The sequence below is a fragment of the Prionailurus viverrinus genome, chromosome E2 (assembly GCF_022837055.1).
Source record: "Prionailurus viverrinus isolate Anna chromosome E2, UM_Priviv_1.0, whole genome shotgun sequence".
NCBI classification, from domain to species: domain Eukaryota; kingdom Metazoa; phylum Chordata; class Mammalia; order Carnivora; family Felidae; genus Prionailurus; species Prionailurus viverrinus.
This window is the reverse complement of record NC_062575.1, coordinates 46,973,517-46,998,729: the sequence shown is the minus strand read 5'-3', so window position 1 is coordinate 46,998,729 and position 25,213 is coordinate 46,973,517. Positions and strand designations below refer to the sequence as shown.

General features: G+C 47.9%; 1 protein-coding gene across 5 annotated transcripts in view; it reads right to left on the bottom strand.

Moving 5' to 3' along the window:
- Positions 1-25,213, bottom strand: part of SIPA1L3 (signal induced proliferation associated 1 like 3) — a 239,227-nt gene that overhangs the window by 131,269 nt on the left and 82,745 nt on the right. For all 5 annotated transcript variants that reach the window (XM_047834795.1, XM_047834794.1, XM_047834799.1 and 2 more), the window contains one exon: positions 13,663-13,730. The gene's annotated coding sequence lies outside the window, so the exon portion shown is untranslated. The remainder of the gene's footprint in view (positions 1-13,662; positions 13,731-25,213) is intronic.

Genomic DNA, 25,213 nt, shown 5'->3' with positions numbered 1-25,213 from the left:
GAGAGGGTATGCAGTGTCAGGGCAGTGGGCAGGCAGTCACAGAACAGTGATTATGAAGCCTGACGGCCTGGGTTTGAGTCCTGCTCTGCCACGTTCTAGCTGATGGCTCAGACAAGTGACCTGGCTTACCTGTGCCTCAGTTTCCTCATCTATAAAACCGACAGTACCTACTTCATAGGGCTGTGGGAAGGATTAAATTAATCAATACCTGTGACACACTTCACAGCAAGGACCAGGCCTGGGTGGGGAACCCATCTGTTTAAGAGTCTCTAGAAGAGTCTGTCAACTACGTGGGTGGCACAGCTCCGGAGCCCAGGCTGTAAGCTTTGTGGGTTTCCTGAGACACGATGTATCCAACTGCTCTGAAGGGAGGCCTCCTCCCCCTGAGGTCACAGCCCTCCTTGCTTTGGGAGCAGGCAGCCATGGGCAAGCAGAGGAAGGACAGCAGGGCCCTCCACTCACCCAGCAACCGGCAGAGGTCACTCCGCAGAGGAGCTGCTCAGCGTACCTGAGCCTCTCCACACCCCAGGAAACTGACACGATTCCCAGGCTGGAAGGTGGGCGGGGGGGGGGGGGGGGGGGAACGACAAAGGGGAGGTGGGCAGACTCACCTGGGTCCACCCTGAGGGGCTGGGGCACTGATATAGGGCCTCCAAAAACAAATGGCCCACAAAATAGCTATTTCCTGTGCAGTGATGAGGAGACACAGGTCATCTGGAAACTCCCCTCCCCCTCCTGTCCCACCTCTTTCTGGGGCCTGGCCCAGGAGAGGGAACTGAGACAACATATTGGTTGGCATCTGACAAAATAAACAGGGAACCGGGGAGGGAGGGTGCAGTCGGTAGCTCCAGGTGTGGGGCGAAACGAGGCAATCTTTGCGGGGAGCAGGCTGGTCTCTTTTCTGAGAGGAAGGGATCACAGGTCAGCAATGCCCAGAGACTTTCTGAGACAGAGGCGGTGCTGCTGTGATCCGCGATGCGGCGCCCCCCCACCCCCACCCCCGGTGGCCCGGCAGGCATGGATCGACAAGCCGCGTCTTTCCTGAGGATCCTTGAGCCTGGACCAGGGCACCTTCTCCTGATGTAAAGCTCCTTTCAACCCTGCACACTGAGTGGCAGAAGACAGCACGCTTCAGGGTGCTGCATGCTGGGCGAGGGCTGGAGCGTCTGACCCTGACCCTGGCTTGAGCAGGCGTGACAAACGGTCCTCGAGGAAGGAGTCAGGACACCAAGACTTGAAAGTACACACAGGAGTGAAGAAACCAAACGAAACCAAACCAGATAGTATGACTGCTCTCCTTAAAACCCTTCTGTGGCTCCCAGGGGCTGTGGGAGGAAAGTCCAAATCTCTATCACTGGGCCCCACATGTTGGGCCTGCTGATTCGACCCCTGCCCCACCCCAGGACACACCGGCCTGGGTCCCTCCAACACACTTCAGCTGTGCACCATCTCAGGGCCTCTTTACAGGCTGTTCTCTCTGCTTCAAAACACCCCGCCCCTGGGCGAGTTCCTATTTATCCTTGGGGGTCGCTTCTTCAGAAAAGTCTTCTCGGACCCTCCCATCCCACCCGAGCCTCAAATAAGACCCTCACCTTCCACCCTGCTATTCTCTCAAGGCACCTTGGCTTTTCCTTAGAGTTTACTTACCACTTAAATTATGTGGTTATTTGAGTGATTATTTGATATCTATCTCCCCTACCAGAGAGGGAGTGCCATGAAGTCAGAATAATGGTAATGGTATTACTTTTAACAACAGCTCTGTGAGGTCAATACTATTATTATCCCATTTACAGATGGGGAAGCCAGGTCAGTCCCGCCACGGGACCAGGCACTTAGTAAATGGTTAGTTTGGGGACCACCCGGATGTCCGGGTTTCATTCCCGATTATTCCTTCCCCCTAAAACCCATGGTGGGAAGAGGGAAGATACCCAGAGGAGCCAGAAGCCCAGGTCCGGAAGACACATTTTTGTCACATTCTGGAGTGACAGCCTCTGATTGCAGGGGCTCCTTCAAGTTCTAATCCCTCCTCCATAGAAGACCTTGTGCGGCTACTGTGCGTCAGATGTGGTGGCCTCAGCACCAGCGACAGAGCAACAAAGAGAACACGCGGGGCCGTACATTCACACAGCTCATGTCTGCTGGGAAGGTGGGCACAAGGCCCTGTCTCGGAAAAAGATCGGGAGGTAGGGGAGAGCAGGAGGAACACACGGGTGGGACATCAAACTATTCTGTATCATCTTTAAGGCTGGACCCATTTCATACCTTTGTGAGATCAATTTTCTGTAAACTTGAAACTGTTCTAAAAACAAACACGGCGCGCCTGGGTGGCTCAGTCAGTTGAGCGTCCAACTTCAGCTCAGGTCATGATCTCGGGGTTCGTGGGTTCGGGCCCCATGTCTGGCTCTGTGCTGACAGCTCGGAGCCGGGAGCCTGCTTCAGAATTCAATGTCTCCCTCTCTCTCTGCCCCTCCCCTGCTCATGCTCTGTCTCTGTCTCTCAAAAATGAATAAAACAAACAAATAAATAAAAACAAACCCCAAAGCTCTTTCTTGAACCTGCGCGCATCAACCATTTGTCTGTCATGTCCCCAGCTTTCAAGGCTGTTTCCAGGCTCCGTGCTCTCTGGATCTCTCCCTCCTCCAGATACCTCCTTCTCAGCCTCTGACTCTTGGACAGCTTTTCTCTTCTCTATCAACACCCATCCTTCGGTGATCTCATCTGGTCTCCTGGCTTTAAATACTGTCTCTTTGCTGAGGGCTCCTACATTTCCTTCGGCAGCAGAGACCTTTCCCTTCAACTCCAGACTAGGATACCGACTGCTTCCCAGCCAGCTCGGGCAGCTGCCTACGTTTAACAGACCCAAAGGTGCATTCCTGATTCTTTACACCACCTTCGCTTTCTCCTTGCAAACCTCCGCTCAGGTGGTCCCCAACTCAATGTCTTCCTGGTGGTGAGGACAAAACCTTAGTGCCGTCTTTCGCCGGCCGCTCTCTCATCCTACACCTAGTCCGTTCATACTTACGTTTGGCCCCACCTTGAAAACATGAGGACCTGCCTACATCCCCGCATAGTGTCTCCTGCCCGGACCATGGACTTATTAGCAGGAACTTCCTCCCTAGTTTCCTGGCTCCCACTCCTGCTCCCACACACAGCCAGAGGGACTCTGTTAACATGACTCAGATCACGTCCATTCTGTGTTCAGAACCCTCCCACTATACATTTAGGACAAAGCCTCAGTCCCTACAAGGCTTTGCATTAATTCTCTGACCTCATTTCCTCCTGTATCGTCTTTTATTTTAGCCATCGAGGTGGGTGTGGAATGTTATCTCACTATGGTTATCATTTGCATTTCCAAGATGATGATTAAGGAAGATGAGGCAACGCACTTTAAATAATAATAAATGGGTACCATTTACATGGCATTTATTATGTGCTAGGCATTATGCTAAGTGCTTTCATACCTCATGAATCCTTTCCAAACCTCTTAGGCTAGATGTGTTTTGGAATTCTGGATAATTTGGATTATTTATTTATTTTAATGTTTATTTTTGAGAGAGAGAGAGCGCGCGAGCTGGAGAGGGGCAGAGAGAGAGGGGGACACAGAATCAGAAGCAGGCTCCAGGCTCTGAGCTGTCAGCACAGAGCCTGATGCAGGGCTCACCCCGAACTCACGAACCATGAGATCAGGACCTGAAGTCGGACGCTTAACGGAATGACCCACCCAGGTGCCCCTGGATAATTTGGATAGTCTGTTTCAATCATGTTCCACCTGGGATCATGGATCTGTATTTTAAATCCCTGACTCTCCACAAACCATTTTATGAGGTAGGTAGTATTACTACCTCTAGTTTATAGATGGGGAAGCTGAGGCACAGGAAGGTAAGTGCTTTAGCCATAGGCACACAGATGGAACTGGAGGGCTGGGGTTCCAGCACAGGCCATTTTTACTACTGTCATCTATACCAGTTCTTAGGGTAGCTGACTGGAAATTAATCAATGCTGAATGAGTGGATGAATAAATGAATGAATGAGATTAAGCTGGGAAAGTCGGAGAGCTCGGGCTCTCCAACTATATTGCTCGTGGCAGGAAAGTCCAACACCACTGAGCTAATTCTGTGTATTTAACCTAATTAATTTACTTTGATTACAAGAACTGCCCAAGTATAAAGCAAGATTTCCCCCCAAAATGATGCTCAGAAATAAGAATTGTCTTTCAGAGTTTTTGTACTATCTTATTTTGAACAAAGTGATATTTGGGAAAGACACATTAGCACCTAAAGACTTAGATGATGCTGGTCTGGATAACGATAAAAAGGCAGCATATGTTATAATAGATTTAGAAAACATTCTCAAGGGCTCAACATCACAATCCCAAGTGTTGTGAGTCACTTAAACAGGTCCTTTAAATATTCTTTCAAAAAAGAATAGGAGCAAATAATTGTAAGCAAATCCACTTATTCTAAACAAAATACTGGATGTAAAAGTCTTATGATACAGAGAGTGGCATTAAACCAGAATTTTGAAAATGGAAAAAAAAAAGTGTGTGTAAGGCAACCTGTCTTGAAGCAAAGTGCCGCTGTGGGGGGTGAAATTTAATTTCCCTAAATTGACATTTTTAATTCATATTGGGATGATTAGTCTGACTCAAAAACAAGTACTTATGTAATCACTTTTATGTATTCACATTTATTCATCCACCCATTTTCAGTAACTGTCCTTAAAAAATATATTTTCTTTTTAAATGTAACATAGCAAGTTAGTGCCTATACTTCAGAAATTACCCATACACAACTAAAAGGAAAATTAATTGGGGAAAAAAAAAAAAAACCTGACTGATATATATGACTGGGTTCTTGAGGTTTGGGATACAGTTTCCGATGAAAACATCATACATAGGTTCAAGAAGTGCCACAATAGGGATGCTCGGGTGGCTCAGTCGGGTAAGTGTCCGACTCCAGCTCAGGTCTGTGGGTTCGAGCACCACTTCGGGCTCTGTGCTGACAGCTCGGAGCCTGGAGCCTGCTTCAGATTCTGCCTCTCTCTCTCTCTCTCTCTCTCTCTCTCTCTCTCTCTCTCCCCCTCCCTCCCTCCCTCCCTCCCTCCCTCCCTCTGTCCCTTCCCCGCTCACGCTCTGTCTCTGTCTCTCAAAAATAAATTAAAAAAAAATAATAAGTAACATTTAAACATAAATAATGAAAAAAATAAAGAAGTGCCACATCATAAACACTTCAGATGAACGTGAAAATGATGGATGCTAGAAATATGTGTAAATGGCCCAAAAAGTGACTCTTGTGACAAGGATGTCTGTGGAGAATGTAACATTGTTTTCATGGTATGTGAGAAGACGGAAGCAACATTTAGATTTCAGCATTTTTGATATCGTGATTCTAAATGTGTCACAAAGTCAATAAACTTTAAAAATATAAGTAGACAGCTGATTATATTATTTATAATCCCTAAACATTTCAAGTAGGCCCCAAAACTTAAAAAAAAAAAAAAAAAAAACTCTTTGAAAAGATGGGAAACACCATGTTATAGGACACATGTGGTTTTTTAGCCCAAGTATTTAAAAAGATTTTGAAGGAACACATTAGCTTGCAATCGTGATCATCTTGGAGGATTGAGTCCTTTGATTTCTTTTTAAACAACAAGCATTACTTTGATAATCAGAGAGGCGAACAAACAATACAGGTTAATAAATGTGAAGCTCACCCAAGGATACGATAAAGTAGTAGTCCTCACCCTTGGCCGCACCCTGGAAACATCTGGGGAGCTTTAAAGTAAACATCCCACGCCTGGTCCCACCCTTGGTGATTCTAATGGACTGGTCTGGGGTGGGGCCCAGGCCTTGGGGTTTCTTAAAACTCCCCACATGACTCTAATATGCGGTGAGGATGAGAACCATTAAAGCAAGATTTTTCAGATCTTTTGTAGAACATGTTACTAAGTGTCTTTTAAAAAATAAGGTCTCGGGGCGCCTGGGTGGCGCAGTTGGTTAAGCGTCCGACTTCAGCCAGGTCACGATCTCGCGGTCCGTGAGTTCGAGCCCCGCGTCAGGCTCTGGGCTGATGGCTCGGAGCCTGGAGCCTGTTTCCGATTCTGTGTCTCCCTCTCTCTCTGCCCCTCCCCCGTTCATGCTCTGTCTCTCTCTGTCCCAAAAATAAATAAACGTTCATGCTCTGTCTCTCTCTGTCCCAAAAATAAATAAATGTTGAAAAAAAAATTAAAAAAATAAAAAATAAAAAATAAGGTCTCGTAGGCGAAGATGCAGGATCTTTTCTGCAAGATTTCTGAGTCTGTAATGTGCAAATGTGTACCATGACTTTGACAGGAAGAAGACAGTGCAAGGTGGACGTTTGTGTCAGTGTATGTGTGTGTGTCTGCTCAGCAGTCCTTCTCTTGAGCAGCCATGCCATTAGCAAGCCCAGTCCACTCCACCTCCCAAGCTGCCCCCCCTGCCCCCCCACCTTGGTCCTGTCCTCCATCGCCTCCCATCTGGACTATGGCAGCAGCCTCCCCATTGCCCTCCCACCGCCCTTACAGTTCATTACCCACAAAAGTGAGCTAGCAGAGGTCCCTGGGGCACACACAGTTGGCAGAAGCTTCTGCTCCCAAAGGAGAGTGCCCCTAGTGTCCCTAACTGCCACACTAGGACTGTGGAAGGGACCTGCCCTAAAGTGTAGGCAGCATCAGGAACAGCAGAGCTGTGGCAGAAGGAACCTGGGTCCTCAACACCACTGTTGAGCTACCATGTCACAAGCCCAAGAGATAGCCCAAAGAACCTCTGGACTTGGGAAGCCCACACATTCCCTGACTGCCTACGCCAGCATGCATGGGGTTTTCTGTCATTTACCGGCAAAAACATTCGAGCTATACGCTCTCTATTACAAAGTACCCTATTTATTGGTCATACATATATATTTTTTTAACCAGGTAAAATCACCTTATTTGCTTTTCTTGTTTATTGTCTAGGTCCTCTTTCTAGAACTTCAGCTCTACAAGAGCAGGGGCATTTGTCTGTCTTGTTCACTGCTCTGCCCCTAGTACCTGAAACTCTGCCTGCCAAAGGGCAGGAACTCAGTATTTGCTGAAACAATGACTGAGCTCAGTTCTTGCAACAGCTCCAAAAGGTAGGTGTTCCAAATACCCATCTCCTCCTGACTTCTCCCTGTAGTGACCCTGCAGTTACACTGGCCTTCGTCCTGTTCCTTCGCAGAGTCAAACTCTTCTAGCCCAGAGCTCCCTCGCATTCCATTAAAGTCTACTGATCCTTCAGGCCTCCTTGCAAATGTCAGTCCTCACAACAGACATCTCCTGATCTCTCCAAAACACATCAGACTCCCCTTAGATATGCCCTGCTGGTTCCTCCATCAGGGCACTTAGCACAGATGCAATCACACAGCTGTTTTTGTAATTACTTAACTTCTGTTTCCTCCACTGAGAATGAGTTCCAGGAAGGTGAGGACCCCTTTGTATTGCCAAAGCTCTAAAGGGTCTGGCCCACAGAAGGTGCTTAATAAATACCACACCTGACTGTTGTGGCCAGGACATTTAGTGTTCACTGAATACCCATGTACCTCCACATTTCCAGCCCCTTGCATCTAGGCAGGGCCATGTAACTAGTTCTGGGTGCGAGCGGAAGTGAACTGTGTCACTTTGGGCCTCAGCATCTAAGTGCTGTGCTGTGGGAGTCTCTAGTTCCCTGTTCTGCCACGGTGACCCTGGAGGCTATGTGTTCTAGTCATGAGGCTTCAAGACTGGAGCCCACATCGACCTGCATCTCTGAGGTACAAGGTAAAGTGCCCCCTGCCAACCTAACCTGCCTTGTGTCACAAGTAAGAAATTGACATTCGTTATTTCCAACTTCTAGGATTTCAGGGTCAACCTGTTATCGCAGCAGAAGCTTGCCTATCGCTAGCATTCCTGAGATGGAAGGAAGGCAGCTAGACGCAGAGACAAGGGCGATCACAGACTGGGAGGTGAGTATCAAGGTTGTGCGTGGCCTGTTGCCAGAACAGAACCTCAGTGAAAGGAAGGCGGTGAGGGGGTGGGGGGTTGGGGGGGGGGTGTGTGTGGACAGACCGACTACTCCCTGGGGAATTGCCACTTTCAATTCCTGATGCAAACGATGAAAGGACCCAGAGTCCCCACTCCCTTCAGAAAGAGCCCACCTCGGGGCCCTCATCAGACACAGCTCCTCAGGGATCACAGTCGAGTCTCAGCCCCTGGGGACAGGAGGAGGCTCAGAAGCCAGCAACACCCTGGAAAACCCTATTAGCTAGAGGAAGCTGAACCAGCAAGACTGCATGAAAGGGCCCGGGCTAATTCGGGCTGACAACCTTCCCTTGGAATCACCCACTGGGGTTCTGCCCTTCCAGCTCCATCCCAGAGAATAAATCACGCTGTCAGGTCTAATTTGGGATTCAGCTGATGGGCTGAGCAGAGCATCCATGCGTTCTGGCCGCAGAGGTCAAGGGCAGCCCACGTGCTAGCAGCCAGTGCTGAAAGGCCCAGGGACTGGTTAGGTGGAAAAGGACTGGGAAGCCAACAATAGTGGGTTTCCAATACACAACAGAGACACCCTGCTCTGCTCCTGTGAGATTTCTGACCCAGGTCTCAGCTGAACGAGCCGTGTCCCCAGAGCACAGCACTGCTAATCCTGGCACCATACCAGCTTGGGCACAAGGTAAACACTCCTATTTGGTAAGTAAGTAATCATAACACCACCAGCTAGTGCTTACTATCTTACAGGCTGGAGACGAAGCTGCCTAACCTGGGACACACAGGCAAGGCTAAGGCATATAAGCCACCACCACTGCCGCTGTCGCTGCGGCCACTACCACCACCATCTCATGTATTACGTCGCTACTTTGTGCCAGGCACTACTCTTAAGTATTTGAGATTCATAATCACTTTTCTTTCTTTTTTTTTTTTTTTAAGTAGGCTTCATGCCTAGCATGGAGCCCAATGCGGGGCTTGAACTCACGGCCCCGAGATCAAGACCTGAGCTGTGATCAAGAATCAGATGCCTAACCGACTGAGCCAGCCAGGCGGCCCCATAATCACTTTTCAATTCTCAAGGGTTAGGAAGCTCCTGGGTTACACTCCCTGCTCTGCGCGTAGCCGGACTCTGAAGCTCTTGCTCTTGGCTGCCACGTCAAACCATTCCTGATTTCACCATTTCGATTTCAAGAAACTTGCCCTGAAATGTCAAGTTAGGGTTCGGTGTCCCCCCAAGTTCCCACAGTCCTGTGGCTTAACCCTATTAGAACTCTCATCGCTCCAGGCTGTTTACCCAGAGATCTCTCCCACAATACTCTCTCTCCAGGAGGGCCGCCCTGTAAGCCTCGTGCCCAGCACAAGAGCAGGAAATGGGAAATGACCAATGTTTATGAGACAGATGGATGGAAACCCAAGTCCAAACCCCTAATTTTACAGAGGAAGGGATGGCGATTCAGAAAGAAGAAAGGGGAGTTTCACTGAAGACAGGGGGAGTGGAGAAGGGCAAACTGCTCCTTGATGAATCTCTCTCTTCTCTAAGGCCCAAAGCTGCTTCCAGGAGCCCCAGATGACCTCCAGGTTGGCTAGCCACCTCCGGGGTCCACCATCCCTGGGCTTCCCCCATACAGCCCTGAACTGCTCTGGGCTGTCACTGTCACTGAGGGCCTCCCTCCTTCCTGGGAGGAGGAGCCCCATTAAGTGCAGGGTCCACCAGCCATGAGGCTACTACCCCTCAGGAGTAGGCACAGAGAAGGAGCACGTTGAATGTGTGTTGAATCGACCAGAAGAACCCCAAGAAAGGAAACAAGGCCTGAGCCTCATTCTAGGAAGATGCATTAAAAGCACAGGTAAAATTTCTTTGGAAAGGGGAGGCCAGGACTAGCCTTCTCAGCCATCTGCAAGCCAGGAAGATGTGCGGTGCTGGCTCACCAGGACTGGACCAGGACCAGGGAAAGGTAGAGCACAGGGCGGATGTGATTCACAAGAAAGCTTTGTAATGACCGAAACTTCCCCAAAGAAAACACGCTGCCCTGTTCCTCCCCTGCTGGAAGAATTTAAAACCGAGGTCACACAGCCAGCAGTCTGGGGACCCCAGGCTACCTCTTATGAGGTAACCAAGTGTAATGCCAAGAGCGAGGGCTCTGGAGACAGACTGCAAAGGTCCCCACCCAGGCTCCCTGACTTGGCAGGTGGCTTTACCACTCTGTGCCTCAGTTTCCAAGTCATTCCTGTGGGGAGATCATAGCAGCGACTTCACAGGGTGGGTACAAGGGGTGAATGAGATCATGCATGTAAAGTGCTCACAGAAGGGCTGGGCACAGAGTCAGTACCCATTAATGTTAATTATTATTGTTTCTCTTCCCCTGTGGAGCCAGACACTGTTGGCTGGCTAACCCGACTGACACTCTCAATTCCCTTTTCCTCTGGCTTCCTCCTCAGGAGAGGCTGAAAAAGCTAAATGAAATTTCCCACCTTCCTTGGAGCTAGGGGAGGCCACGTGACACATTGCTGGCCAGGGAGATGTAAGTGGAACCTTGTGGGAGGATTTTGGGGAGAATCCGTAAGTGGTCCAGAAAAGGAAAACACGTGTGGCTGGGTGTTGGCCTTCCCCTCCTTGTTCTGACTGGAGCTACAGCACTAATCTTGTAATCGCGAGGGAAGGCCGAGTAAATCAAAGAAGCTCCAGGCTGGACACCACTCAGCCTCTGAACTAACCAAATACCTTCAGGTTTGTTGTTATGGGAGAGAAATCAATGCTCGGTTGTTTAAAATGCTGCAAGCTGGGTTTTCTGTTCTTGTAGCTAAAAGCATTCCTGGCTGATGGACCCACCATAACACAAATGGCTCAGGGCACCTGTCCGTGGTAACTGTTTGCCAACCTCTATTCAGGTCCCTGGATGAGAACCCCAGAACTAGAGGAGAAAGAGTGGGAAACTGAATTAGAATAGTGCCTACCGAGCCTCAGTCACTGTGTTCTGTTCTTCTTTTCAGCTGCATCTAGTCCCATCTATGCAATTATTTACTTAGTATTTTCTTTAAACCAATGCGTTTTTATTTTTATTTATTTGTTTTAAAGTAATGTCTACATCTAATGTGGGGCTTGAACTCACGACTCCAAGATTAAGAGTTGCATGCTCCACCGACTGAGCCAGCCAGGAGCCCCAGTAAACCAATTCATTTTTAAACTTAAACACACACACACACACACACACACACACACACACACACACACACACACACACGAGTCTACTGGGGCCCCCAGGTGGAGCAGTCAGTTGGGCATCTGACTATTGATTTCAGCTCAGGTCATAATCCCAGGGTTGTGGGACTAAGCCTCACATTGGGCTCCATACGGAGCCCGCTTGGCATTCTTTCTCCCTCTGCCCCTCTCCCTCTCTCGTGTTCTCTTTCTCTAAAATAAAATAAAATGGAATCTACATTACTACCAAAATGAAAAATCGGTTATCTTTGTTACAAAAGTAATTTAATCAATAATAATAATAAACAAATACAACGTAAACAAAATATGTTCATCCACAAATCACTAAAAGTTATCTGATGTAGCATAATTTGGGTTTATTGGACTAGCAAGAATTCTTCATTTTTGCTGTCTATCAGGAAAAAAAAAATGTCAGAGGATCTGGCAATGCTTTGCATTTTTACAGGGCAACAAAGGGCGAGAGCTAAGAAGGGGCTGCCCCACCGAGAGGAAACAGTGTCCTGTTGCTGCAATTCCTGAAACCCTGTTTCGAAGTGAGATAATTTATTTAGATCTCCTGCTGGCTGGTGGACGAATTAGGTTGGGAGCCTTATTCTTATTCAGGGCCTCCTCAGAGAGGCCTTCCCGGATTACCTCGCCTAAAATCACTCCTGTTCCTCCTAGGCAGCCCCATTCCTGTCTTACGGACTTCTCCTACATTCACTTGTCTGTCTGTTCTATTCTCCAGTAGCATGTCCGTTCCCACAGGGAAAGGATTCTGCTTTGTTCACTCCTGAATCCCCAGTATCTAGAACACAACAGTAGGTGATCAAAGGCATATTTATTGGCATGGTCATGAAGCACAAAGAAAGACTGAGGAACCATTACAGACTGGATGAGAATAAGGAGACATGACGACTAAACACAGTGTGGCATACTGGATAGGATCTTGGAACAGAAAAGGGACATCACGGGGGCACCTGGGTGGCTCAGTCAGTTAAGCATCTGACTTTGGCTCAGGTCATGATCACACAGCTCATGGGTTCCAGCCCTGCGTCAGGCTCGGTGCTGACAGCTCAGAGCCTGGAGCCTGCTTCAGATTCTCTGTCTCCCTGTCTCTCTGCTCTTCCCCTGCTCTCTCTCTCAAAAATAAATAAACCTTAAAAAAAATTTTTTTTAAAGAAAAGAAAAGGACATCGGTGGAAAACTGCAAAACTTGACTAAACTCTCTTAGTTCACAGTACTGGACCAGTGCTCATTTCCTGGTGTGCCAAGGCTGCCTAAGATGGTGACATTAGGGGATGCTGGGTGAAGGGTAGGTACGTGAGCTTTCTGCACGCTTGGTGTAACTTTTCTGGGGTCTAAAATTCCTTCAAAATAAAAGAGCTAATAAAGAAACTGTGCTGAGAAGCATCCTTTGATGGAAATGCAGCCCCTTGAGACTGTTCCATGAACACGCTCCAGGTACCTGGGCAGAGCCTTGGGCCAGGATGAAGGAAGGTGAAGAGACCCAATAAGCAGCCAAGAAGAGAAGCTGCTGTCTAGATTCACTTGGTTCCCAAGGGTCAACCCGCTGGTCCCTGCAACTTAGCCAACATCATGGTTACACAAACCGGGCAGAGTCTGGACGTCAGAATCTTCTGTTCTCCACCTGCCATACCATTAGGGGCATTTGGTGCTTCGAGGATCAGACAGCGCCCTCACTCCCAAGCACCCGCATGGCATCCTGCCAACAAAGGTTGGCGCCCTCATTTTGGAATGCCCCATTGGCAACTGAGTGCCATCGCTTTGCCTATGCCAAAGACACAGAACAGGATGTTCACTAGCAAAGTCCCCAGAAACCTAATTATAACATATTCAAAATCTTTATCTCACAGCTATTTGCTATATGTACATGTTTTAATTCTGTGTCAGTACCTACACTGTATCTTCAGCCTACAGAGGAAGAGCACATCCACACAGGGTGGTTGAGGGGGCCAGTCTGTCTCTTGGTGGTGGTGGGCAGTTACACAAACATTGCAATTGCTTACGCTCAGAGAACTGTACGCCAAAGAGTGAATTTTATTCTGTGTAAATTTAAAAAATTGAATTAAAAAAGAGTGTGATACACAGATGTGAGCCACGAACAAAGATCTCCGAGATACTCTGCTGCTAGGGATGGTGGGAAACACGCTGCGGAAGCACCCACATACAGCATGACTTCTCTTCTCTTTGTGCTGCGAAGTATGTAAGTGCGCATGTGCGTTAAGTAGGAATATTCACGGGAAGAGGTCTGTCATGACACCCACCTGACTGCTGACGTAATTAGCTCTCAGGGAAGGTGTTAGACTTGCAGGTGATGCATAGGACAGTGAAGGAGACTTTCATTTTCCCCTCAATACTTTTTCAAGTAATTTTTAAAGATAATAGAGACCTATATGGACTAGTTATAAAATTTAAGCAAACAGCCACACTGTACTCACCCTCAGTGTGTTCTGGGCACTAGTGTCCCTTGAGGGTCCCACGAGAGCCAATGTCAAAGACCGTGCATCTGTGGAGAAGAACAACACAAGGTTATGTCTTTGGCCAGTCTGAGCCTTCCTGCCGCAGTTTCTGTCATTTACAAATTCACCCCCTCAACAAATGTTTACTGAACACCTGCTCTGTGCTAGGCACCAAGGGAACACCAGTGACCAGGACAACACTGCTGTCCTCAGACAGAAGACATTCCAGTAAAGGAGGAAGACAATAAAACAAATACATGATGCGGAGTCAGGGAGTAGTCAGCAGTCTTGATGGAAACTAAGCAGGCTGAGGAGAATGATGGGCCTGCTGTTCGCAAGAGTGGCCACAGTACAGACACCTTAATTCAGGAGGACCACAGGCTGTGTGACTTTCTGTGCAAGAGCATTCCAGGCCATGGGAATGGCCAGTGCAAAGGACCTGAGGCAAGGTATGTATATGGAGAATTTTAGGAGGAGCAAGGGGCCCATGTGCCTGGCACAGGGTGAGTGAGGGGGCAAGTGGTTGGAGACGAGGGCAGGGAGGTGATAGGGGCAGATGGAAGGCCATTATAAGGATATTTCCTTCAGACAATTTTGAATAGAGAAGTGGCAGAGATAAATAGCACTTGTCCTGACTTGTAACTTTATAGTATTAATTTATGTTTTAAAATACTTAGTATGGTTGTTCATATTTGAATGGCTATATCATGAAAACTGTATATTATTAATTTATGTTTTTGAATATTTAGTATGGTTGTTCATATTTGAATAGATATTTTATGGATGAATGAGTGTCTCCACTGTCTGTATTGTTCACCCTCATGTTTCTGTTTACACCAGGTTTACCAAGTCAGGGAGATGAGATCTGAGAGGATAATCCAGAACCTTCCTATAAGGAATGGCCATTAAATAATGACTCTCACTCCCCATGTGCCAGGCCATGTCCTAGCAGACATGTGCTAACTCATTTCACTCTCTCAATAACCCTAAGAAATAGATGTTTATGATTACATTCATGCTATAGAAAAGGAAACTGAGGCACAGAATGGATTAAAAAAAAAAAAAACAAAAACAACTCACTAGCTGAAGCTGCCCGGCCAGTCAAAAGTATATTACAGATGGGATGAACCCAGGAAGCCTGGCTCCAGAGCCTACTCACCTACTCCTGACCATGTGGCTAAGTCAGTGGCCATGGCGGTCAATGAAAAGAGAGCTAACTACAGGCAGATAATGCCTCCCTTTCCCCAACAGCATGATGCCCAAACGCTACTCAAACACCAAGGCTGAGCTCAAACTCCAGCCAGCTCTCAGGAAGGAAACCTAGCGAGTAGCTAGCCAGCTCTCCAGAATCTAGGAATCAGGATATCTTCAATAATCTTGCTCCTAGAGGTTCCTGGAGAAACCCAAAGGGGTTCTTAACTTTTCTCAGCCCTGTGGGCAGCCTGCCAAAGACGAGTGTGGACTCCTTCTCAGAATCATGTTTTTAAGTCAACAAGATACAACACCCAAGGCTATAAAGGAAACCAACTATATTAAAATATCAAAGTATCTGTAAAATAAAACCTAATCTGAGATACAGTAATATTCGTGCTTCTTTATGAATGCTTTAAATTATAAGATCCTAATGGTGTGTCCAATAACCATAGTAATTTAGAAACAGATGAGCATAAGTGATATTTTGCAATATCTGCAACAATCGTAATGTGATATGGAAATATTTTTAATTTCTAGTGGTGACAAAGTCACAGGTACTGCAATACAACTATAGCTTTGGCTCTCATTCTGAAGAAAAGGAAATGCTAAATTCCAGATGGCAGAGGGAATAAAGATGTAACCTTTTTCCCAGCCAACTTCGCGATCCTCTAAATTCTATCCAAGGACCCTTCAAGGGTCTATGGACCCAGGATTAAGAATCTCAATAGGGAAAAGGCAGAGCAGATTCCTAGGGAAGGTAATAACTGGGAAGTGTGGGTCAGATTCAGATCCTTGTGAACACTGTATGGGAAGGGGTCCTGGAGGGCTAGTCATACAATACAGGTCTGGCCAACAAAGCCACTAACCTCCTCTTTCCTGCTCCTTGCCTCAGAGATGGCTCGGGGTAGCCCTGGCATTGAAGCCATGGTGATTAGGTTCAATAAAAGCAGTCTGAGGACATATCCTGGGACTATAGGGAAAGAGATGGGTTTATTTCTCTTGGGGCACTGCTTAGCTGGTTGGATATATACACAGAGCTGCTTCAGAGCCTATCTGACAACAAAACCAACACAAAAGAATACAGAGCCACGAAGTACAAGGAAACAGGGTCCTGGCAACCTTATGTGAGGCTCTGGATCTAGCCACACCTGAAGCTATTCAGTGTACAATGTCCCAGGAAGTAAGTGCAAATGCTTCTTTTTACACTTAAGCAGGTTGACCTGAATTTCCATTTGTTCACAAAACCAAATGACTCAATTACACAGAAGGGCAGAGTTGAGTGCAGTTCTTGACAATTCCCATAGCTCACTACCAAGGCATTTAGGAAAGCACAAAATGAAATTAGACAGAGTTACTATACATAGAAACAGCAAATACAGAAAAACACACACTCTTTAAAAACTCAGAAATAGTCTCTTGGGTAGTTGGCTTTCCCCCAAGCTGGTCTATGAAGCCCTGACAATTGTGGTTTTCAAGATGCTTGACAGGGCATGAGGGAACCAGAAGCACCCAGAACATTTCCTTTATCACCAGACTTTCCATTAAAAAAAATTCCTGGGATGATCAGAAAGCCCCTGCAATAAAGCTCCTGTAAAATTTTAATAGCTGCCTTTTAAAATACAGCGGAAATTGCTTTTCTGCCACTCTCATTCTTCCTCCTTCCTTTCTCTAGAGTGATGTATATGGCTCTTTAAAGTCACATCAGCAGTGACGTGTGGTGGTGCCACGTCTCTCTGACTGGAGGGAGCTGTCATATCCACCAGTGTGGGATCCCTCACACATGGGAGGGTCACAGCAGAGAGGACGATGCTGAGGGGTTGTGGAAATGGCAGCAAAGGTGGGCTACAGGGTCAGCAATTCAGCCAGGACCCCAGACCTCCCAGGGCCCCTCTTCACACCACCTGGGAAGGGAAGAGGCCCTCAGACTTGCCTCATCGATCCCAGCACACCCGCCAGAGCAACAGCCCACCTGGTCACGGGGCCACGCATCTCGCTTCCCAGGGTTTATACCAAGAAACAGAATCCTAGATGACAGAAGCTGGGGTGAGGGGATAGCCTGGCCTGACTCACAGTCTGACTGGTTCCTCCCCTCAGCCACAGCAATTGGCTCTGGGAGGGACACATGATCTAAGCAGGGCCAATCAGAGTAGGCCCTGGAAAGTTTGCTGGAATTACTGGGGGGAAAGGGATGGGATGGAAGGAAGGTAGGGGCTGCTGAAGGCCTCTCTGCCACCTGGGAGGTGGGGGGCGGGGGGGGGGCACCGGAGAAAGAAGTCAAAGCTGACAGAGGCAGAACCCAGAAGTGGAGAAGGATAGCTTCCTGACAAGAATACCTGAGTGTTGGCTCCAGTCAGGCCAGCTCTGGGACTTTCAGGTCCCAAAGCCATTAACTTCCTTGTGCAGTTTAAGCCAGTTTGAGCTGGGAAGATTCTGTCATTTACAACAGAAATCACTGACTGATGGAACCGGAAGGGACCTCAGAAATCAATACAGCATTCCTTCATGTTTCGGTGAACACGATCCTTTCTAAGAAGCTGACAAAACAAAACTATGTCATGTCTCTCCAGAAAGAGGGGGAAAAAATACCCCCACAAAGTACTGTGTTTCAAAAATCCAAAGGGCTCTGAAGCTGCTGTCCATAGGAACTGGGTGAAGAACACTCTGATCCAGTTTGAACCGTCCACTTGATGGATAAGGAGACTGAGGTTCAGAACGCTTATGTGGCTTGTTTGGGCCCAGGGGGAGGCAGAGCCAGGCCTCTCTAGAGGGTCCAGAGGTGCGGTCCCCAGGTGAGACTGCAGAGGGTAAGGGGAGGCAGCGGGTGAGGCTGCGGAACCCCATGCCCCCATTTAGCAACACAGCAGCTCCACTTTTTTTCTGCTTTCTGCAGAAAAAAAATTGGGCTTTCAGGGAAGTGTCCGACAGAAGTTCTACCACTCGACAGTAACATATGGGAAGCCGATCTCTTCTATCACATTTCAAAGGATTAACATGTTACGGACCTTGGTTTTGATCCTCACTGACATCTTAATGAAGCAGGCATTATTGCCATGGCTCCAAGTGAGATGCTTCTGCAGGGGCAACCAGCCAGGGTGCTGCTCTCTGATCCCAAAGCAGCCCGAGCACCCGGGCCTTTCTGCTCCTGTACTTCTGGGCCTCACATTTCTATTCTTCCCTTGGATTTGATCTCAGCTCGTACGGAAAGGATCATCCACTTACACCTCTCCACTCCCCTTGGCTTGGTCCTCCCTGCAGACCAGGTCAAGAAGTGGTGGCTGATCTGACGGGTCAGAGATTACGACGGTGGCTGGCACCTGCCCTTCCAGTGGGCAGGATTACTAGCCCCAAAGGCTAGGACGAGGCACCGGCTCTTTTCTCTCCCTGTGCCCAGAGATGGTGGCTTCCTCTGCTGCTCTCTGTCTTAGAGCAGGACACACAACCCTGGCCAGTGTTCATCTACCCTCTAAGATCGCCCAGGGCACACACACTCCTCCTGACCAAGTGCCCGTGGGGGCAGCCAGACCTTTCTCCTCCGCGCAGCTCGCTGTGCAAGTGGCTGATCTAGACACTAAGACTTAAGGTAAAGGAGAACCCAGCTCACTGGGGGCTTTTGCTACAAGCTCCCTTCTCCTTTCTAGACTTTACCAGAGCTTCACATTGGGGCCACAGGGACCTACCCACCTATTAATAAAGAGGTTCAATCATCCTCCATTTAGAGAAGATTCCCATTATGCCCATCCTCATCCCACCTTTGGAATAGGGACTTAGGAAAATATCTGTTCATTCAACTGCCTCTACCCACCTGCCAACAAAGAAAAGCTGCTGTGCGAAGAAAAGACTCTGCCTTGGGAAAATCTAGGCCCTCAACTGCTACACTGTATGGCAGCCGCTGAGATCATCTTGCAATTAATCATCTTTTCTCTTATGACCTATATTCTATTAATAACACACTAACGACTTAGCACTAGTTCTTTCATTGATTGATTCAGTCCACAGATATGACTAGGGCTGGGTCACTGACTTCCAGGGTCTCACATCCTCATTTCCTGTCCCCCACAGAGGATAAGCATCATGCTATAGGGCTCTGGGGACTTCACTGTCCCACCTCCAGCCTAGCCTAAGTAACTCCGCGGTAGAGTGGCTCAAGACAGGCCTCTGCAGAGAAACTGCTGGGGGAAAGCAGCAACGTGTGACCACTTCACGCACAGCCGACTGGCCAAAATGTCAGACTCTGACACCACCGAATGTTATTGAAGTTACAGGCTAAGGGGAACTCTCAGTCACCGCGGGTGGGAGCATACACAGGAACAGACATTTGGAGACCGCGGCTGGCAATTTCTTGTAAAGAGGAAGAGACGGTAACCTCAGTGACACACTTCACTCCCCCACTGACTGGGATTCCCTGCCGAGTTCCCAGACCCATGTGGCCTTGCAAATTCTCACTCTGGTTTAAAGCATGAGGTTTTTGCTTTGATTTGACTACATGCCAGCACTGTTTTCAGTTAACTATCAACTCGTTTGACCCTTAGAACAACCCTGTGAGGAGGGTCTGCTAGCATCCCCATTTCTAACCGACCAGCAAACTGAGGTACAGAGAGGTAACTTGCCCAAGATCACACAGCGAGTAGATGGCACAAATCCACCGGGATCTGAACCTAGCTGATCTGGCTCCAGAACTGCCAACAATGCCACTTCCCAAACACAGCAGTTAAGAGTATGGGCTCAGCCCCGAAACACATCTGATTCCACATCCAGACATCAATTTCAGATGGATCAAAATACAAGTGTGTCTGGAATAGAACACAGGAGCGTATCTTCATGTTGGTGTAAGTGAAGATTTCTCATTCAGGAATTCTAGGAGAGTGTCCGTCTCACAAAAAGACGCATTCGGGGGCATCTGGGTGGCTCAGGCGGCTAAGCGTCTGACTCTTGGCTTCAGCTCAGGTCATGATCTCGCAGTTCGTGAGTTCGAGCCCCACACTGGGCTTCGCACTGACAGTGTGGAGACTGCTTGGGATTCTCTCTGTCTCTCCACTCTTCCCCCACTTGCTCTTTCTGTCTCTCTCTCAAAAAAAAAAAAAAATTTAAAAAGACTCATTCACACAGTCTTTGTCCCTTTCACTAGCTTGGAATGCAGGTGTGATGCTACTCAGATTTGAGAGGGTCCCACTTGTCTCCAGAACACTACTCTGCCAGAACAGAAGGACTGAATTCTCTGGGTGCTCTGGCCCCCTGGGAAAGTGGGTTCGGCAGCCATCTGTGGCCACGAGGGGGTAAGAGAGTCAGAGGAGCGCTGGTGTTGACCATGCCCTCTGCCACACCATTGAGCCACATCTTCTCCCTCCAGATGTTACTTGACACACGGCATCTTATGTACTGAAATGACAATGCTGCCTGTTTCAGACCGATACTTGCAGCCAAATGCACGCCTGACTAAAACATCTTGCCACAGCCAGGATCTGGCTGCCACGGACTGTGGAGAGTGCGAGCAGCCACGAACACGGATTTGAAAGTGTCTCAAAAGGACTCAGAGATGAACTTTGGGAATCAGATTTCCACTAAGCATGACTGGTCACAGGCATCCAGGGATGACGTGGTGTCTGAATTAATTCTCGGGGGACTTGAACTGCAAGCTGCCTTCTTTCTCCCTATGGACTTGTAAGAGCAGTCGGGGAGACTGTGATTTTAAGGGCCAAGCCCAGCCCACTGGCACAACTGCACTGAGGTCTGCTGGCCCCAGGCTCCCAGGCTGGCGAAATCCTGCAGAGCTTGTGGGTCCTTTTTCCTCCTGTCACCAGCCATTTGCTAGATGTGCCAACAGTTAAGCCCCTTCCTGCACTCCATAAAAACAGCTCGTCAATGTGGTTGACTGCCGGGTACTTTTCCACAAAGCACTCCCACAGATCTCAGCTAATCAGATGGAAGATGGAAGAGTGGTCAATCTACCAAAATAGGTCAGTCTTTATTTTTTAATCCTCTTATTCATAATATATTGAAAGGGAAGAATGAAAAAAAAAAAACATCATTAGTAAGAACATCTAGGATTACTCAACCTGTCTGTGCCTCAGTTTGCTCACCTATAAAATGGGGATAATAAATAATAATCAGGGTGTTGTGAGGACTAAATAAATTACTCTATGAAAAATGTTTATTTATTTATTTTTTAGGTTTTTATTTTTTATTTTGAGAGAGACAGAGAGAGAGACTGCACGTGCACACAAACAGGGAAGGGGCAGAAGGAAAGGGAGATAGAGAATCTTAAGCAGGCTCCACGCTCGGCATAGAGCCTGATACAGGACTTGATCCCACGACCTTGGGATTATGACCTAAGATGAAATCAAGAGTTGGATGCTTAACCAACTGACCCACCCAGGCGCCCCTCTATGAAAAATATTTAGAACAAAACCTATTACATAGTGAATGTTCGATAAAGATGAGGTGCCATTGTTCTTATTGCTGGTGACATGGTGAATTTTTTGGATGGAAGGTCTGTGAAAAGCTTCAAAACCCCACTCTCTGCTCCACTGGACACACAGAGAAAGGCACTGCTCTGATTCTGGCCCCTTAGGGAAGGAAGGAAGCTTGAAGGTCCGGGCCAGGGAGGAGAAGCTGGCTCCAGGGCCCAGGGTACTGTGGGCAGGAAACAGACCTACTGGGTGCTAGCTGCCCACCCAGTAGCCATCCTTCCCTTTCTTCTCCGAGTGCTCAGCTAATGCAAGATCTCCCAACCTGCCCTGCAGCTAGGGGTGGCCAACAAGAGGTAAGCAGAAGTTGTTGTGGGGCTTCAAGGAAAATTCCTCACCAGAAACATGGAGTGGACTACAATTTTGTAAACCCCACCCCCCACCCCCACCCCACGGCCCAATTCCCATCTGGATTCAGACTCACTAGCTTGACACCAGGAGTCATATTGGACCACGATGCCACCTTTAGGATGAAAGCCTTCTGCTAGGGACGGTAAAGCAGAAAGACAGAAGGATCCTGCTTTTCCTGACGTCTGTGGAGCTGCCATACCAGCCAAGGGCTGTCAACCTCTGGACATTTTAATCACCAGAGACACCACCTTCCGTGGAATTTAAACTATTATTATTTCTGGTCTCTGCTACAGGCAGCCGAGTGTACTTTCAAAGGATATTATGGTCTAACACAGCAGATGACCAATGGGCCACAGCGTTCCACACCAGAGAAACCCCTCGAGAAACCTGCCACCATTTAAAGTGTCCTCATGCTTTAGAGGACCCTCAATCTCTCCTCAAGAGCAGGCAGAAAGCTAGGTACCGAATTTCTCACAGAACCAGATTACAACCATTTTGCCCTACGAGGAGGCAAAATAAGACCTACAGGAGATCTCCTGAGCCACTCACTCAGTAATTATGAAACGCTCCCCTAGGCTGGATACTGTGCACGCTAGGGTGCGAGACCTGGTGGACAAAAGCAGGCACAGTCCCTGCTCTCCCAAACCTTACAGTCCAGAACAGGGGACAGAAAATAAACAAACAGGCAAACAAATACACGTATGAGTACGAATGGTGAGAAGTACCACGTAGGAAACCAGGGTAAATTTTAGCCCAGAACTGAAGAGAAAGGAGAAGGAAGTCATGTGAAAAGTGGAAGGAAGAGTCTCCAGGATGTCCATCAACTGAAGAACAGATAAACAAAAAGCAGCGCATCTACACAATGGAATATTATTCAACCATAAAAAGAATGACGCGCTGATTCATGCACAACATGGATGAACACTGAAAACATGATGCTGAGTGAAGGAAGCCAGTCGCAAAAGACCACGTATTGTATGATGCCATTTACATGAAATGTCCAGAAGAGGCAAAATCCAGACAGAAAGTAGATTAGTGGTTGCCAGGGGCTGGGAGGAGGGGATGGCGGGGGGGGGATGGAGAATGACTGCTGATGAGTTTTATTTTGTTTTTGGGGCCAATGAAAATGTTCTGGAATTAGATACTGGTGATGGTTGCATAGCCTTGTGAATACACCAAAACCCACTGAATTGTGTACTTCAAAAGAGTGAATTTTATGACATGTCAATTATATCTCAATTAAAAGGCACTCAAAGGGCTACTGTGATTCAATCACTATGTTGATAATAAAGTCTCTAATGAAAGTTAAGGAAAAAAAAAAAAGTATCCCAGGAGATGGAGGCGAATGTGGGAGGCTGTTCAAGGAAATTCACCGGAGGCCTGTGTGGCTAGATGGTTGCGGTGCAAGAGGGAACGCTCCAGGACGTGGCAGACATCCAGAGCGCCCTGTGAGCCACGGTCATACACATGCTTTTTATTCTAAGTATGAGGGGAAGCAGGAGAGTGATGTGTTCCGATCTACATTTCTGAAAGATTTCTCTGGCTGTTGTGCAGAGACGGTCAGGGTTTAAAAGAAGCGGGGAGAACGATGAGGTGGCCGCTGTAATACCCAAGGAGAGGAGGCAGTGGCTGGGACCAGGGCGAGGGCAGAGGAATGGAAAGGAGGAGGCTGGTAAAGATGTGAATTTCAAATCAAGGACACATAGGCCTCATTGACGATGGGATGGCCACGAGCGTAAGGCTGAAAAGAAAGATGCACGTGTCTCGTGAATTTTTCCAAAGTGGTTTTCTGCCAGCTTCAGATTGTGCACAGAATGACAGCAGGTCACCAAATGCCTGTTAAATGAATTAAATAAATGAACAAAATCACTGCCTGGCTTTTTTTGTGGGGCACATTTTTGTATTTTCAATAAAGATGTTAAATTCTCTCTCTCTTCACGTATATATACGCACACGGATCCTTACCTATCAACATAATATCCTTACCCATACCTGTTTCTCTCCCATCCACTGGTAGAGACTGGTCCACTAAACACCACCAGCTACCCACCTGCTCAAATCAGAAACCTCAGGGTCATCCTTTTATACATACACACACCCTAAGCAAGGTCAAGCTTCTAAGTCAGTAACAACAAGGTCCTTCCATCTCTGAGGGGCACAGAGAAATAGGTAAGCCAGAAAGAAGGGAGCTCTTACTTCTGATCAACAACATGTAGGAGAGAAAACAGAGACAGGAAGTGTTCTCTGTCTTTTTAGTGGGGGTGGGGAGGAGCAAGAGATATAGTCAAGAAGGGGAGGGGCGTCTGGGTGGTTTAGAGTGTTAAGAGTCTGATTCTTTTTTTTTTTTTTAATTTTTTTTTTCAACGTTTATTTTATTTTTGGGACAGAGAGACAGAGCATGAACGGGGGAGGGGCAGAGAGAGAGGGAGACACAGAATCGGAAACAGGCTCCAGGCTCTGAGCCATCAGCCCAGAGCCTGACGCGGGGCTCGAACTCACGGACCGCGAGATTGTGACCTGGCTGAAGTCGGACGCTTAACCGACTGCGCCACCCAGGCGCCCCAAGAGTCTGATTCTTTCTTGGTTTCGGCTCAGGTCATGATCGTCATGGCTTCTGGGATCAAGCCCCATGTCAGGCTCTGCACTGACAGTGAGGAGCCTGCTTGGGATTTTTCTCTCCCTCTCTCCCTGCCCCTCCCTGGTTTGCACGTGTGCTCTCTCTCAAAATAGATAAATTAACATAAGAAGAAGAAGAAGAAGAAGAAGGAGGAGGAGGAGGAGGAGGAGGAGGAGAAGGAGGAGAAGGAGGAGAAGGAGGAGGGAGGAGAAGGAGAGAAAGCGGTGTGAATAAACATGGCTTAGTCAGGGGAGGAATTTGGGTCAATTTGACCCTTATGCCTTTCCCTTTAAGTCCCACTGCAAGTGAAGACCAGCAGAAGACAAGTTATATCCCAAAGGGGTCATTAGCCCCAAACCACTGTCAGCCACACCCATTCTGAGGGGAACACCAGAGCCCTGGAAGAATGCATCCTGGAACCAGAAGTAAGAAAGGGGAAGGAATGAAGTCTCATAGAGAACATCTACAGGGCCACCGCCATCACAAACCACAGGGCAAACAGTGCCCCTGGAGTGGTGCGATGCAACGGTCTTGTGGGGATGTGTCCATCCAGAACATTCCTTCTAGGTCCACTTTCCCCAGCAGTAGGGCTTATCTGGTTTAAGAGTGGGATGTGAGAAACATTTCACTGCATGGTTCTTGTGCAGTGGGCTTGGTTGTGGACACAAGGAAAATTATCACCTGTGTTGCCTGTCCCAAGAAGCTTCATCTGGAACATAGCCAGGGACCTGATGCCTTGACTTTACCATTCTGTAACTCCCCTGTGTCATTCGTCATTCTTCCTTCCTTCCTTCCTTCCTTCCTTCCTTTCTTTTTCTTTCTTTCAACATTTATTTATTTTTGAGACAGAGCATGAGTAGGGGAGGGGCAGAGAGAAGGGGGAGACACAGAATCTGAGGCAGGC